Source organism: Nipponia nippon, unplaced genomic scaffold, assembly GCF_047370975.1.
Source record: "Nipponia nippon isolate SJK-2023a ecotype South Korea unplaced genomic scaffold, ASM4737097v1 scaffold_4, whole genome shotgun sequence".
In the NCBI taxonomy this organism is placed as follows: Eukaryota; Metazoa; Chordata; class Aves; order Pelecaniformes; family Threskiornithidae; genus Nipponia; species Nipponia nippon.
Window position 1 is genome coordinate 6414661 of NW_028262358.1, and position 14688 is coordinate 6429348.

Below are 14688 nucleotides of genomic sequence, written 5' to 3' on the forward strand. Positions count from 1 at the left end.
TGACCTGACCAGGCTGCGGTATTTAGTGTGAAGAAAAGGTACTGAAAGTTCATTATATGAAGTGTATTATGTCAGGATTTGTGTGATAGGACCAGGCCAAACCAGCCTGCGTTCTGCTGAGAGACTCAGCGTCTCTTGAATTCTGTTGATTATCTCTGCAAAATGGTTGGCAGCAGAGAAGTGAACCCAATTTGGAGCTTCAAAAAGGCAGTAACAGGTGATAAGTTTTGGTTAAGCAGAGGCTGGAAATACTGGGGACATTTAGCTTGGAGAGGAAAGAAGTGGGAGGGAATGCCATAAAATAATCTAAAGAAGCAAAAAGCGTGGAGAAATGAACTCAAACCTCCTATCCTTTCACAGAATACAAGAACATTCAGACTACAGAAAAAAAAGGGAAAGCAGCGCACAGATATTAAATACTCTGCAATGTGCAAATAGCCTGTGGAACCCTCTAGTCCAATTATCCTTGGAAACTTAAAAAAAAATTACATAGATTGTGAGAAGAGTCTAATTAGCTAAGAGATAAAACTCCCTTGTGTTTCAGGACCTCGGCTAGTTACTGTTGGCACATGATAGAGAAAGTTTTCTAGCAATGCTGTTTGCTCCCCGATTGTCCAGCATGGGGATGTGCGTGTCCCTTAGGAGAGAAAATGACACTGGCCTAGACAAACACTGTAAATTAGATCAGCTTCTGGTTTGATAGTGCCCATTCTTCACATTTCTTTTAACATTGTGAGACTTCAAGAGCTGTCTGGCTCAGGCACACAGCTAGCTTTGAAAAGTTGTTTTCAAAAACATACTCTTCTTTTTTTAACTGCAAGCCTTGAACTCCAGAATCCGAGCTTCAGACTGGGTTCTTTCCTTCTGATTTATCATTTCTTGTAATAAGAACCAAGTTTTGCCCTTGTTCGTGTGCGCAATATAACGTTTGCATGCCTGGATTTGCCTAGGTATGAAGAGAGTAGAGTCGCATTTTTCAAGACACCACCACTGCCTGCATGACACTGTGCAGCTAGAGTTAAAAAGGGGTCGCTGCACACATCCAAATGTAAGTGTGATATTTAGTAGATAACCAAGACAAATGCAGAGCAAGTAGATATATCTAGTGAGATACTATTTTCAAATACCACTACTGAACATGTTATTTGTATGAATGTGGTTGTGCACAAGTAGTTTATGACAAGTTGCTTACATTGAGAAAATATCCTGATATAGTTAGCATTTTAATAGTTCGGTATAAAGAAAGACTTTACAGGCAAGTGAGATACCATTTCAAATATCAGCTGTCTTGGAATTCTTAATATCAGCATATCATCTTTGCCTGTCAGCATAAAACTTCTGCTGGCTGCAAGTGATTGTAAATAACAAAAAGAATAGTGTGAAAGTTAGCTATAAAAGGCAGCACAGGCAAGGAGCAGGATGCCCACGAATAGCTACAGGTAAAACTGCATCTCTAAAAGGAAGAGAGGCATGGGATCAATTTGCTAAACAGTAGCCATCCCAATAAAATCAAGCAGCACAGTCAGAAACTCCTAACTCGCCCTGTAAGGTAAAACTCTGTTTCTGGCAGAGCTCTGTCATGGAGATCAGCTAGGAGAGCTCTCCTCTCTGGAAGTACCATGGAAGTACTCCTCACTTGGGCAACGACTGCGGCGTTACGGTACGGACCGTTTTCTGCTGGCTGCGTTCATTAGGGTAACTAAGCAAAGGGACAAGAACTTGAATGCAAAGGGAGCAAGCTAACCTGGCCCACAGAAGGGGCCATCTCCTGCATCAGTTTGGATCACATTGTAGAATTAGGGTTGTTGGCAAGTAGCCTCCAAAAAGGTCATTTGGAGAAGAGTGCTGAGAAGGGGCCATTTTCTGTTTCCATAGGAACTCCTCATGAGCATCATCCGTGGGCTTTCTTATCGCAGCCAGAATGGGCTGCAGACTCTCACAATCTTCACATGTTGTCCCACAAAAAGAGAGGGGGGAAGAGTGGTGCCTCAGCTGTACACATCATGATGGCTGACTAGAAAGAAATATTTGTGCTCCTTTGGCCTGCTGGCTTCTCCGTAGCTCCCGGATCTTCTCCATAGCAGGCCGCCCAAAGAGTCGGCAGTTGTCGCACAAGCTACCACCCCATCTCTCATCCCGCCCTCAGCCTGGGACTGGCTTTCTGCAGGAGCGCAGCGCACAATGACAGACGAGGCGAGACAAAGCATCATCACGCACAACACAAGGCCAGCCACTCCATTGCACGCAGTTGTGAAGACAGCTCATTTTGTGCAAGAGAAGGAGCATTTACCAAACATACACGAGGGACGTGATGCAGGACTCCCTGTCCCAGGGATTTCCGTCTCCACCCCCAGCTGTTTTTCTCAGGCTGGCTTGGTTAGGGCTTTTTGCTGCTGTTAGCGGGGCTATGGCGTTGTTTAGGGCTTTCAAAGTCTGTCTCAGCACTAAGATCTTACCAACCAAGCGGCCTCAGTGCAGTCTGTTGAGGCTATCAAACAATAAATGGTGTCACTGTGGCAAGTCTGAGCCTTCCCTACAGTTCCTGTATTCGTTTTAATGAGAGAAAGGCAGTGGTATTTGTGTGTTTATTTACATATTGAAAAAGTAACTACCTTGGGGCATTTTCAGAGAACAGAGTATAAGCACCTAACACTGACTTTAATGGTGTTTTGATATATAACACCCAATCAAAGAAGTCCAGCACTCAGGAGATATTTTTGCATGAATAGTCCATTCATTCAGGTCCCAGAGGCATGGAGGCAGATATCGGAGCAAACCGAGGGGCTTGGCTGGAGTCAAGAAGCACCTTTCAAGAGTGTCCTCCTCAAGCGTGGTGATGAGTAGGCGTTTAGAGGCTCCCCACTCATACACCAGAAGCAGAGTTGGAAGGCCTGTTGCATGAAGCAGTGGAGGAAGTTTTTAGGGATGCGAAAGCAGATGTCACAAGGGATGTCAAGGGATAAAGCTCCAGAGCTCAAAATTGACATCAGCGGAAGGAAGGGTATTGAGTAAAGAGCTGGGAGCAAGCTGTGGGAGAGAGAGAGTCTGTGCTGATGGACTGGCCATGGAAAAGCTGAGTGATATTCAGTGGACGGTGTTAAAGGGTTAACCCTGAGTGAGAGAGAGACCTCAGTGACAGAGAGCAAAGCAGCACTCCATCTCCAAGAGCGACTTCTGGAAAGTTGAAGCAGCTGCATGTCAGAAAACGTACCGAGAAAAGGAAATTTGTGGGTGGGAGTTCAAACAGATTAGGACTGTGACTCAATCTCTTGAGACAGGTAGCGCAAGTGAAAAATAAATCAGAGGGAGAAACCAATGCAGAAAAATTAAGCAGACAGAAGGCGGCAACGCTGAAAGGAAAAGGAAAGATGAACTCTGCCCATCTACACGACGTAAGACTAGAGGAGTTGTATACTAGTTTTGGTTCGCAGTCAGGCTGTAATCTAGCCTTAGTCACCCTTTGCTGTTTGCCTTTAAAGTTTAAGACACTTGTGAGATCTTCAAGTATTGTTTCAAACCAACACAGGTGCCTCAGGCTAGCTGCTGTTGACACCCAAAAGTGCTTCACGTACCAGCCCATTGCAGAACACAGGCAATTGCATTTCTCATCCCCTGATTTCCAACATGTGCTATTTTAAGTTCACTTGCAAAACCACATGAAATTAGTGAGGGCTGGGTATTGCTGTTTTAGAGACCATTGGCACACATTTATGGGCTCAAGACTCAGTTCTTTAACTCCAGAGTGTCTTTCAAAGGCTCCTTAGTGCTGAATAACAGACTCAAAGTTCATCAAATGCTACGGGACATGATAGTAACTGCACACCAAGAGATACTTGATGAAAAAGACCTCAGTGAATGATCAACTGCTTCAGGCCGATATTGAACTGATTTTGTTTTCTATTTAAAAAAAAAAAACAAAAAACAAACCCCAAAACAACCAAAAAAACCACCTCACCATTGGGCTCTCTTTCTTCTCACATATGGGGACAACAGCTGGATTCGCGCACACCTAATCCCCCATTTCATCCACACACCCCACACATTTCTACCCAACGCACAAACATGCGCCACGTGTCCCTTTGTGCAGTTCCTCTGTCCCTGAGGCTTCTCTAAGCCACGATCTCGTTTCACCAGCTTGCCTCTGCTATCACTGTTGGTCTAGGAGGAAGCCACGATCAGAGTTATCTTATGCTAAGCAAACAGTATGACACATCATCACTTTGATATGACGACATTCATACAGCTTCGGTAAAGGCCACAAAACATTTGACAGCAAGTCCTCTCACCTCTGTCCTCAGATTATCTTACAGGCTTCCTATATCCAGTACATGTGTTTTTTCCCCAGTTTACCCTATGTTTCATGAAATATTTATGAACTGAAACATAAGAACATGCTTTTTCTCCCCATTTTTAATGCGTTTACTGTTCACAATTGGGTTTTTTAGAAGGCAAACTGCAACACAAACATTGTTCTAGTCGCAGCAATCTATACTCTCGTGCTAATGCAAAACAGGCGATGCAAAGTGGAATTCTTGAGCTGCTGGAAGTGCAGTGGAAGTAGTAAATGTGGTCACAGCACAGGACCTTTGAATGGCTCCTGAAGAGCCCAGCTTATCAGTTGTTTGAGACTGAACCTCAGGAAATTTAATTTAGCCTTACTACTGCTACAAATCCCTTGCCATAGCTCCAAGGAGCATCTCATTTGTAATAACAAACCAGGGAAGAGCTCCAGCAAGAGGAATTGAATTGGCTTGGAAGGGCCGGAGGAAGGAGGATTTCCTCATCCCTGAGGAAAGGCTCCACTTCCCCCCTCTCCCTCCAAATGAACTTGACTGGGACAAGGCTAAGTCAAGGTATGTTGTCATTATAAGCCTTGGAGACCCCCGGAAGGAAAAAAAAAAAAAAAAAAAAAAAAAAAAGAAATAGTAAAATAAAACAAGAGAGTATTGCAGAATGTGATCTTACTGAGAGGGTGGGGTGAGTAAGTCCTTTCCTACTACCAGCAGTGCTTGCACAACCCAACAGCTCTCCTCCTGTAGCACAGGGCTTGCAGGGAAATCAAACACTACAGAGCTGCTACATCTGTCCAGTTACTACAGCCTATGACATGCTGCTCACAGGAGAAACGGAGGCCAGGTACCCCAAAAGGAAAAGATAGGAGAGCTGTAGAAGGACAAAGAGCAGACTATAAAAATGGGAACCTGCTGAAGATTTTGCGCAATCCAGCTCCTCCCTGGTGACTAAAGAAGGCAAAAGAAGCCTGGCACATCACAGGGAATTGCTGTTGAGCTGTACAACCGTTACAGAGGGACAACCAGAAACATTCACATGAGCCAAAAGTAGCTTCAAATTGCCTATTAATTCTGAATGTCTGTCAGCAGTTATTATCTGACAGGCCAGAGCGACCTGGCATCTACTAAAGAGAAAAAGAAGAAATCAAATATAACCATTACTTAAAATAAATAGCTAAAGAATCATTTCATCATGACTTTCATCCCCTCGTGCCTTTTAGCCCCCCTCCACAATACCTTATTCCTCCTGGTAACAGTCTCCTCTGAGCTTGCTAGAGCTGCTTGTCCCCTTATTTCTCCTGCTAACTTCTCCTGTCCCAGCTGAGGGGATCACATTTATAAAAGAGCACGGCCATCCCTCGCCCAGCTGACTTGAATTGGCTGTTGGCTGCCAACAGCTGGGCTTTTCCCTTACCAGCCCGATAGTTCAATGGTTTCTTGTAGTCACTGTGTGGCTCTTAAAGCCTACCTGGGCGAACAGATTTTAATTTCTCAGTAAACAAGGAATATCCCCCTTCTGACAGTGAAACCTCTGTGTATTGAAAGGCACCATCTGCATTTGAAACACTGATTTGCATCTTTTTAAAAATGGATTTGCTGAGGCCAGGCTCCTAACCTTGTGTGGTGTGCTTTCGGTGAACAACTGTGGGAGGGAGCTTTTCCTGAATATAAAAAATAGTCAGTGAAAAGGAATTTCAGAGATGCATGTTTACATGCTTAATGCTTTGCTTACAGAAACCAATTTTAAAATGAGCCTTGAGCATTCACAGCAAGGTCTGCTGGGGGAACATTGAAAAATGTTGAAATATTTTCCTCTTAAATAGAATTTTGATGAAGCTTGTAATCAAAACTTCGAAACTGACCATTTTCCTTCAAGCTCCAGATAGGGTTGTAAATAAAAAAAAAAAGAAGAAAAGAAAGTCCATCCTTAATGGCTCTGTTCTAACAGACTTTTCAGAACAGCCATTAATAGTTTTCACTAAAATAAATAACAACAAATCTGTGGATTTGGACAGTTCTGTTTACTTGACTCTATTTGCATGCCTATGCGGTCAGGGGAGACAATTGCTCCTGACACGTCTGACCCATCGCCATCGAAAGGCTCAGCTGCAAAGCTGAATGTTAACTACTGACTGTTTACAGGGAGCGTTTGCAGCACTCTCAGGTGCTTGGGCGAGGTCGGATCACTCCAAGCGATGACCGAGCCCTTGGCAGAAGAGTGGGTTCGCGTGTAACGCTGCACTGATGAGCTCTATTCGTTTTGGTCCTGATGCTGGCTGGGGGGCCTTGGTGTACAATTACACTGCTGACATGTGCTGGGAGAGGTGTAAAGCAAGATCCTTGCTAGACTCCTGGATTTAAAAACCTGCCCCAAATCTTCGAAGAATTTTCTAAGATGTCGGTAAGCACCATTCACGTGCCTCCCCGTCTAGCAGAGCAGGCCATTTATCTCACGCTCCGCACCTCGGGGCCCAGCTTGGTACCATGTGCAGAACACACCTGAGAAACTCCCCGGCACCCCTGTCTTCAGTGTATCTTCAGCCGCCGACATTTGCAGTCTGAAACTCAGCTGCAGCATGAAACTGTGGTAAAAATGGTGCTGAGCTCACTTCTTGCACAGAGGTCTGTATCTAGGGACTGCTTGGGAATCTGGCATTAAAGAGGCACTAGGAAAAAAAATAAAAAATTCATGCAGGTAAGGATGCTGCACATTCCCTCCCCACATAAGTATGTTCTTGTCTAATCAGGACCAGTGCGAAGGCCTGCTGGTGAGCGTGGGAGGAGGAGAAGGAAGGATGCTACCCTGGTATACGCCATCCCAGCACAGTGAGGCAAGAAACACCCTGCTCCTTCCTTTTGTAGTAAAAAATGTCTTAGAATTTAAAAAGGCTTACGCTACAGCGGCTGAGGCATCAGTACTTTTTCACTGGGTTTTCTGCCTGGGGTACTGACAACAGTCAGAAATTTGCCTGGAAGCAATAAACTAAGCCAAAAAAATAAGGCCAAGTGAAAGGCACAATTGAAAGTCACATCTGAAGAGGCAGGACACCGTGCCAAAGCAGTCAGCAGCCTGGTGGATATTTTAGATTGTTTAATCCTTCAAATATATGCCAGATATATACCTGCAAGTCCTCAGCAGACAGCTTTGCTTCAGTGAGAGGTTCACTCCAAAGAAAAGCAAATGTCAGTGCCTTCCTTCTGCTGGAGCTTCTAATAACAAGAAGTTATAATTATTTAAGTTAATAATAATAATTGCAATACAACACAAATAATTGGATCCCTAATAACCCTGTTTTGGGGAGCCATGGTCCAGCAAGTAGCTTTCCCCATCCGTAAAGCTGAATTACTTTATGTGGAAATCCCTGGTGTTTGCAGTAGCAGGCAGCCAGCAGAGCGGAGCCGGGGGCCATCTCTACCCAGCCCCTTCGTTTTGGTTTCTGGTAAAATCAGACTGTTTTGCTGGGCGATGCCCCCAGAAAGCTATGCACAGAGTCTACTTCTCCGCAGCAGCCTGAGAAATGGGATGATGGTGATGTGCTTTGGCACTCGCTGTTGCTACACGTTTAACCCTGCTGTGAAAATTTGGCCCTCAATTGCAGATTTTCCCAAGATCAATGTAAGGAGGCACCATAAAGCTTCCTGGCACCGTCTCGGTCAGGCGTTTGCTGCTGATGTTGATCCTTGGGCGGGCAGGAGAGCACAGGGTAGGGTTTGGCAGGAACCCGGCGCGTGAGAGGGCTCACACCGCCCCTTTGCTGGTTTTATAATCCGCAGGGTTTAACCGTGGAGGGGAAGGCATGAAGAGAGCAAGGGTCACGGAGAGAAAGCTGCTGGTAATGTCAGAGGCAGAAAGACAAGTCTGCTGGCGTAAGGGAGCAAAGGTCTGCTCCTGGGGGCTGGGGGCACGGCGGCGGTGGCGGCAGAAGGAGGGAAAGGGGCAGCCTGCCGACACGCCGTGAATAAAAGTCACTGACAGGGGAAAAGTCCCTCCACAAGGCTTTTGTCTCGCCTGGGCAAGAGGGACCGAGCATTTTGCATGCTCTATTTTCTTCGCAGCCCAGAGCAAGACCTGGGGCTCAGATGTCATTCTGAACTGCTTTTCGCCTTCCTTGCAAATATTTAACCGCTATATTTTCCTTCTGCCAGCCAGCTGACAGGAGCGAGACCCTGGTGCAAAACATAGGCCAGAACGACAGAAATACATTTGCATTCCTTCAAAGCGCAGCAGCGGCGCAGGGCCGAGCCCTTGGCGAGCCCTCGCCGGCGCTTCTCGGCTGGCGAAGGACCAGGGGGATGCGCACCCACCTCGGTCCCCACCTTGCACACGCAGGTTCCTCATGCGAATATATAGGAGAAATATTTTTCTCCCGCTTTCTGGCCACTGCTGCAGGATTTTCATAGCAAGGTTTTCTTCCAATCTCTGCTGCCCTCTGCTGATGCAAAGCCAAGGCAGAGAGGAGAGCCCTTGCGATGAGACGAAGCCTCAGTATTTTGCTGCAAAAGCTCACTTTCGTCCTCATTAAAACACCAGCATAGTCACAGCCTGCAGTTTCCTCTTCTTTGTCCCCAACACAAACTCTGAAGCCATGAGGCATGTCACCACGGGGAGGATTTCATGTTTGATCACACCACAATGATTTAGGAGAAGTTAATTCGTCCTCATTACCTCACACCAGGTAAATACTGGTTTAATCAATTTACAGACTTCAATATTAAAAAAAAAAAAAAAAAAGAAAAAAAAGGGTAAGATGAGGGTTAAAGGCTCTGGCTTGAAACTGGGTCCCTGCACTTTGGATTTTCCACTTGAATTTCTCCCTGCACCAGGAGTCATTCTGGGAAACTCAGCCCTTTCCCATCCACTGCTGCTTACAACCCCCAGTCTAGATCAGGCATCTGTTTCCCATCAGTAACCCAGGGCAGAGACTGCCTCTTGCAGGGGCTCAGCTGGACCCTGTGTGGGGCTCTGGGGGAAAAGCGGAGGGGAGGATATTCTCTAATCCCTACCCGATGTGCTATTTAAATAAGTTAAGACAAAAGCTGCCTTTTTTATTGAGATAAACACTGTGATAAGCGAGCAGGGATGGAGTCAGGCTGCTGCTTGTGTATAACAGGCGTCATTTTTTCCCAAGCTCTGCTGTTCCCATCGCCTGCTGCAAAACAGATCTTTAAACCACGCATAGACTGCACTGCTTCTCCCGTGTGCACAGAGACCGGTTTAGAGGAGACAAAACCCATTAGGCAGGCTCCTGGCTGAAGAGGCAGACCGTGAGCCCTGTGTCGGACCTGCTCCTCCGGTGCTGCTCAGCATCCTCCTGGCCGGCCTCCACGGCCCAGCACTGCTGAGCAGGGCCCAGAGGGAAATGCTTCCCTAAAGCACCTGCCAGAGAGCCAAAAAATGCCAGGCGGTTATTCCCACGCCAATTCACTTGGTCACGGGAGGGAGGCAATGTAGCCCTGTAGATAAGATGCCGACCCAGAAATCCAGACCCTTTTTTCTCTCCTGCATCTCTAGGAACGATTGCTTCATTCCTCGATGCTTGAATTTCCGCCTCCGCAAAGTGAGGGCATCATTTCCACTGTAAAGCAGCTTGAGAGCTGTTGGTAACAAGATTTATGATTATTGAGGAGTTATTTAGTATAGCTTTTAGATCCTGCTCCATTGATTTTGCTTCGCAGACTCTGTGGCTCCTGCCGCTATTACCGGTTAACTAACACCGGCCCTTCAGTAGCTTCTGGACATTGTGTTTCTGGAGGAGGACCCCGGCACTCAGAGCTGCAGAGAGAGAGGAGCACCAGCCATGATCACCAGAGAATTTACAGTCTTAGATATCGAATATAAGCTTGGTTCTTTCTTTTTATACTATCCCCTTGGACCAGTACTTGCAACAAGTGAAAAACACAACGACCAATGCCATATTTAACTCATGCGATACTTAAGAGAATGAAATATCCTTCTCTGATGAGCTCTGTGAAAAGTAACAGGTGACGGTAGCCCCTAAAGCAGGTCATTCCTCATCAGTCTTGTTGCTTGTATGGCTTGCAGCCAGTTCAACACCCCTTGCCGAGCTCTGCTGCCACGTGCTTCTCTACTCTGAGGTCGCCAGGGAAGGGCTTATGGGTCGTGCGGTAGAGGGTTGCTCCGAGCTGATGCAAGTTTTGATCCCTAAGAAAGAGTCATTTTAATCATCTGGGCTGCAGGGCAAAGAGACATGTCTCGTTCAGGTTACGGTGTTTGGTTTTAGGCAAGGGGGTGGGTTAATAGCTGGTAAATACACCTTCTGACACCAAGACTTTATTAGGTTGCATTACTTGGATAGCAACAAGCAATTTTTCCCCTTCACTGAAATCTATACCATTTGGCTTAGTGGGATTAATAACAAACAACACAAAAAAACAAAGCAAATTTGCCACAAGCAGATTGCCTGAACATCCTTTGTGCGCGCGTGTGAAGGACAAGAGCCTGAGTCACCGACGAGAAAGGTCTCGGGAAGCCCAGATAAAACATCGAACCGCTCAGCAGCATTTCTGCCTTGTTTATGCAGTTGTCATTTGGCCACAGTCACAAAACCAAGTCCCCCTTCAAGTAGCCGAGCTGCCAGTTCATGCTCTGGTATGAAACAGCACAAGTTCAGGGTCAGCACTGCCTGTGCTTCGCCTCCCAGCTCCCCCGTATCTGAATTAAGCTGGTTAGGCTGGGAGGCAACGCTGCAGGATTCTCCATTTCCTAAACCCAACAGAGCAAACCACCCCCCAAACACATCATCCTACCCTACAGTTGCTTTTAAACTCAAATCAAATCCTAAACAAAAGCTCAGCGCTCCTCTTCCAGACCCAAAAGCTGGGTTTTCATTCAAGCACATTTCTTTCAGTCCGAATCCCATTCACAAAGCGACACTGGACAGACGGTGTCTGCAGACAGGAGCCATCGCGGCAGGAGGCATGGAAACGCCCTCGCCGTGATGGGAGTTTGTGTACACTGAACATCTCAGCAGCCGTGCTGGGCCCTTTGCTCTTCAGGATACAAGAAATCATCATTAAAACTTCACTGACAGATTTTGATTTTCATGTACTGGGAGAGAGTGGTCAATTCTTAATAAGGTAATTAAAGTTCCTCTTTAATAAACCAGCACAAAACATTTTATGGCTCCCAGCTAGTGCCCAGTGTAACTGAAGTTCAGATAAACACATTGACAAAGAAACATCCATTTCATCTAATGTTTATTGACCAGATTTAAAAAGCAGTAGGCTGTTGCAGGAATTCTCTGGAGAGCTCGCTGCTTCTGCTCTGCCGGGGGGTGTCTCCACATTTTGGCTCACTCCGCTTTGCCAGCATGCAGAGAGCACCTTTACAGCCTCCCGTCTCTCCTCCGAGAGATCTGAGCTTCTCCAGTTTTCCACATCCACTTCCATCCCTTATTGCGACAGAGGCTGAAAGCTCAGTATGAGGCAGCCTGCCTTGAAACGAACAGAAAGGCTCAGCTTATCACCGCCGAAATACGATTCTCTGCGTTCCTTGTTAGGGTGCTGCGCTAATTAATATATCGGAAGGGGCTGTCGGGAGTGCGTGCTGATCCACTGCAAGCCCAGCGGAGAGGGGCTGGGTGGAAGTGTGATGCTGGAGCTGGTTTCTGTATTTAACTCCCAGATTTCTTTGCCTCTCTACAGGAGCAAGCAGCTTTCTGCCTGCACTTCTCTAACACTCTCTCTGTCACAGCCCCAGGCATCACAACAACTTTGATTTCTTAAAGACAGACACAACTATATTTGTACTGAATTATTTTTACCCATAAATATCACAGATGTGAAAACAGTACAAGAAGTGAGAGAGTCTTAACAAAACCACCACCCCCTCCCCCCCCCCCGCCCAGCCCCAGCATTTCAAGATGCTTGTGAATATTCTGGAGATTTCAGGTCAACCAAAAGGCTGTTGAATTATATCCACGAGGATCTCTTTCTGAATTTCCCAGTGTAGCTGGATGGGAAAAGCACAGTGGCCTACTCCTGCTGTAATTTTTGCTAGAGAACAGACTTTCTCAGTTTTTGCTACTTGCTTTTATCCTTCCTTTGGCATTGCTTTATCCCTTGTGCCCTCCTGCCTCATCATAACAGCTGAAACCCATTGGGCCTGCCTTGTTTCGCCTCCCTGCTGCATCCATCCCTCTCCCCATCCTGGGCTGCACCTCGTGCCGGCTTACCCATTCCCTTCCCGGGACAGGCACCATTCTGGTTTTCTCCTCCGCTCTCAGCAGTTTCCGCTACATCACTTCCAGTGCCGTATGCTTCTCCCTCCCCACGGTTGTCTTCTTTTTTTGGCCCTCCTTTCACTAAAACAGGCAGCCAGTTGGTATTCCCACACTGGAGGAAGAACGCTCAGCGCAGTTCTTGGGTACGGTTTTGAATTCCCATTGCTAACAGCCAGTCTCCTTCGGTTACCCAAAAGGGAGCTCAGCAGACAAGTTTTCAGCTGCCAGCTAGCAAGCATCCTCAGGAATTCAGGGGTATTCTCTATTTCTGTCGACTGCTCCTCCATTGCTACCACCACATACCGAGATCGTATATCCCAGTATTTTTCCATGGGGAAAAGACAAATCACAGCCAGAATCTTGTGACTTTGAAAAAGTGATCATTGATTATCCCGCAGTTGCAACCACAAATGTCTCGAGGAAACTTGTACTTTTGAATGCACCAGGGCACGCGCAAAGATTTGTCTCATTGCCAGGATTACAGTTTGCATTTGTGCTGCCAAAATGCAAATGCCACTGTGGGCCAGCTGAAACACACACCAGTAACTCCAGCTTGTTAAGTAATCCAGATGTGCGATTGACTGGTGTTGCCCACTTCATACATTGTAACAGGAGTCTGTTGGGTTTGCATCTTCAGATCAGACCAGCAGGATGTACCCGGAGGTTGTGTCAACATCAACCAACCCAAAACAACCGAATTCCCCTGGGCTTTTTTCAGGGAGCGCTGCCTGGGTTGGCCAATGCTCTGCGGGGCAGGTGAGGGCAGCTATGGGGGGGACAGGCAGCACAAGAGACCCTGCGGACACATCCCCACTGGAGCTGTCACCCCCGTCTCACCCTCCTTCCCCTCCCTGTGTGCAGACACCCCCGTACCCCACCCACACACCCTGCCCCAAGGCTGCAGGCCAGCCCTGGCCGCTCGCCTCCGGCTTTGCGGAGACCTACCCACGGCACTCCGGTTGCAGCATTCAGCCGCTCTCCGGTGCTCGCTTTCTGCTTCGCCATCTGCTTCTAAATATATTCTGTTAACACGTTATTTTGCAGGGGCTGTTGGTACATGAAAGGAAGCAGGTTTAACAATCACCACAACACTCCATTTCTGAAAAGTCACATGCTCTGACCTTTACAGCTCCACAAAGTGTTGGGGGGCCCGGAAGGGAAAGCACGGAGAGCAACAAAACCACCCATCGCTGCTTGTGCTGGTGCTACATCTGTTTCACCCCAGGCAGCTCCTGTCTCCTCCTCTGGGTTTGACCATGCTCCGCAGACATGCTGGATGCACCATGGTCCAAGGCCAGACCCCAGGGCTGTACCCCCAGGGGTAGTGAAGAAATCAGCACAGAAGGAGTGAGATGATCATGGTCTCCTACTTCCAAGGAAGCTCAATACTCCCTCCTTGGTGGGAGTGGTGGCTCCCCAAGGTCCATGGTCCCCAGAACCAGGCCAGCTCCATCGTGGGGCTCAAAGCTGGCCAGATTTTGCCCCTCCTGCTCTCGCATGGCATTGCCAAGATCTGTCTCCACTCTGTCCCCACCATGAGAGGACATGGAGCTCTGGGAGTTCAAGTGACCCTCACGGCCGGCACGGTGCAGGTGAGAAGCTGGGGTGGACATATCCCTTTGCTGTGTGGGACTGAGAAAGCAGAGTATGGCAAACTGCACACAAGGACTTGGCAAGCCACAAAAGCACAATAACTTTAGCTGGAAATTGCAACACTCCCTTCGAATGGAAAATATACGCCACGTGCATTTATCAGAGTCCGGGATCTCTGTATTCTTCTGTCCTAACACTCTTTCCAGTATGCGTTATAAAGTAAATGTTATCACAGATGAAGATGCCTCTCTGCAATCACTATCCATATGCCCGAGCTTCACCTCCCTTTAGTGAAGGTGTGATCCAAAGGATGACGAAGATAACAGACATCTCAAAACTGCCTGGGTTAGATCAGGCTCTGTTGGCCCAACTACACATTAAAAAAGGTAAAAAGAAAATCCCTTCTCAAGATTGGCTGCAAACTGCTATATACATAAACTGCATTTACATATATGTATGTAAGCTTTATATATATGTAAACTATATTTACATACATACGTTAAAGCCTTTGGTAGGGTTGAATGATCCCTACAGGCTGAGCTATTTGAATTTCTCAAGAC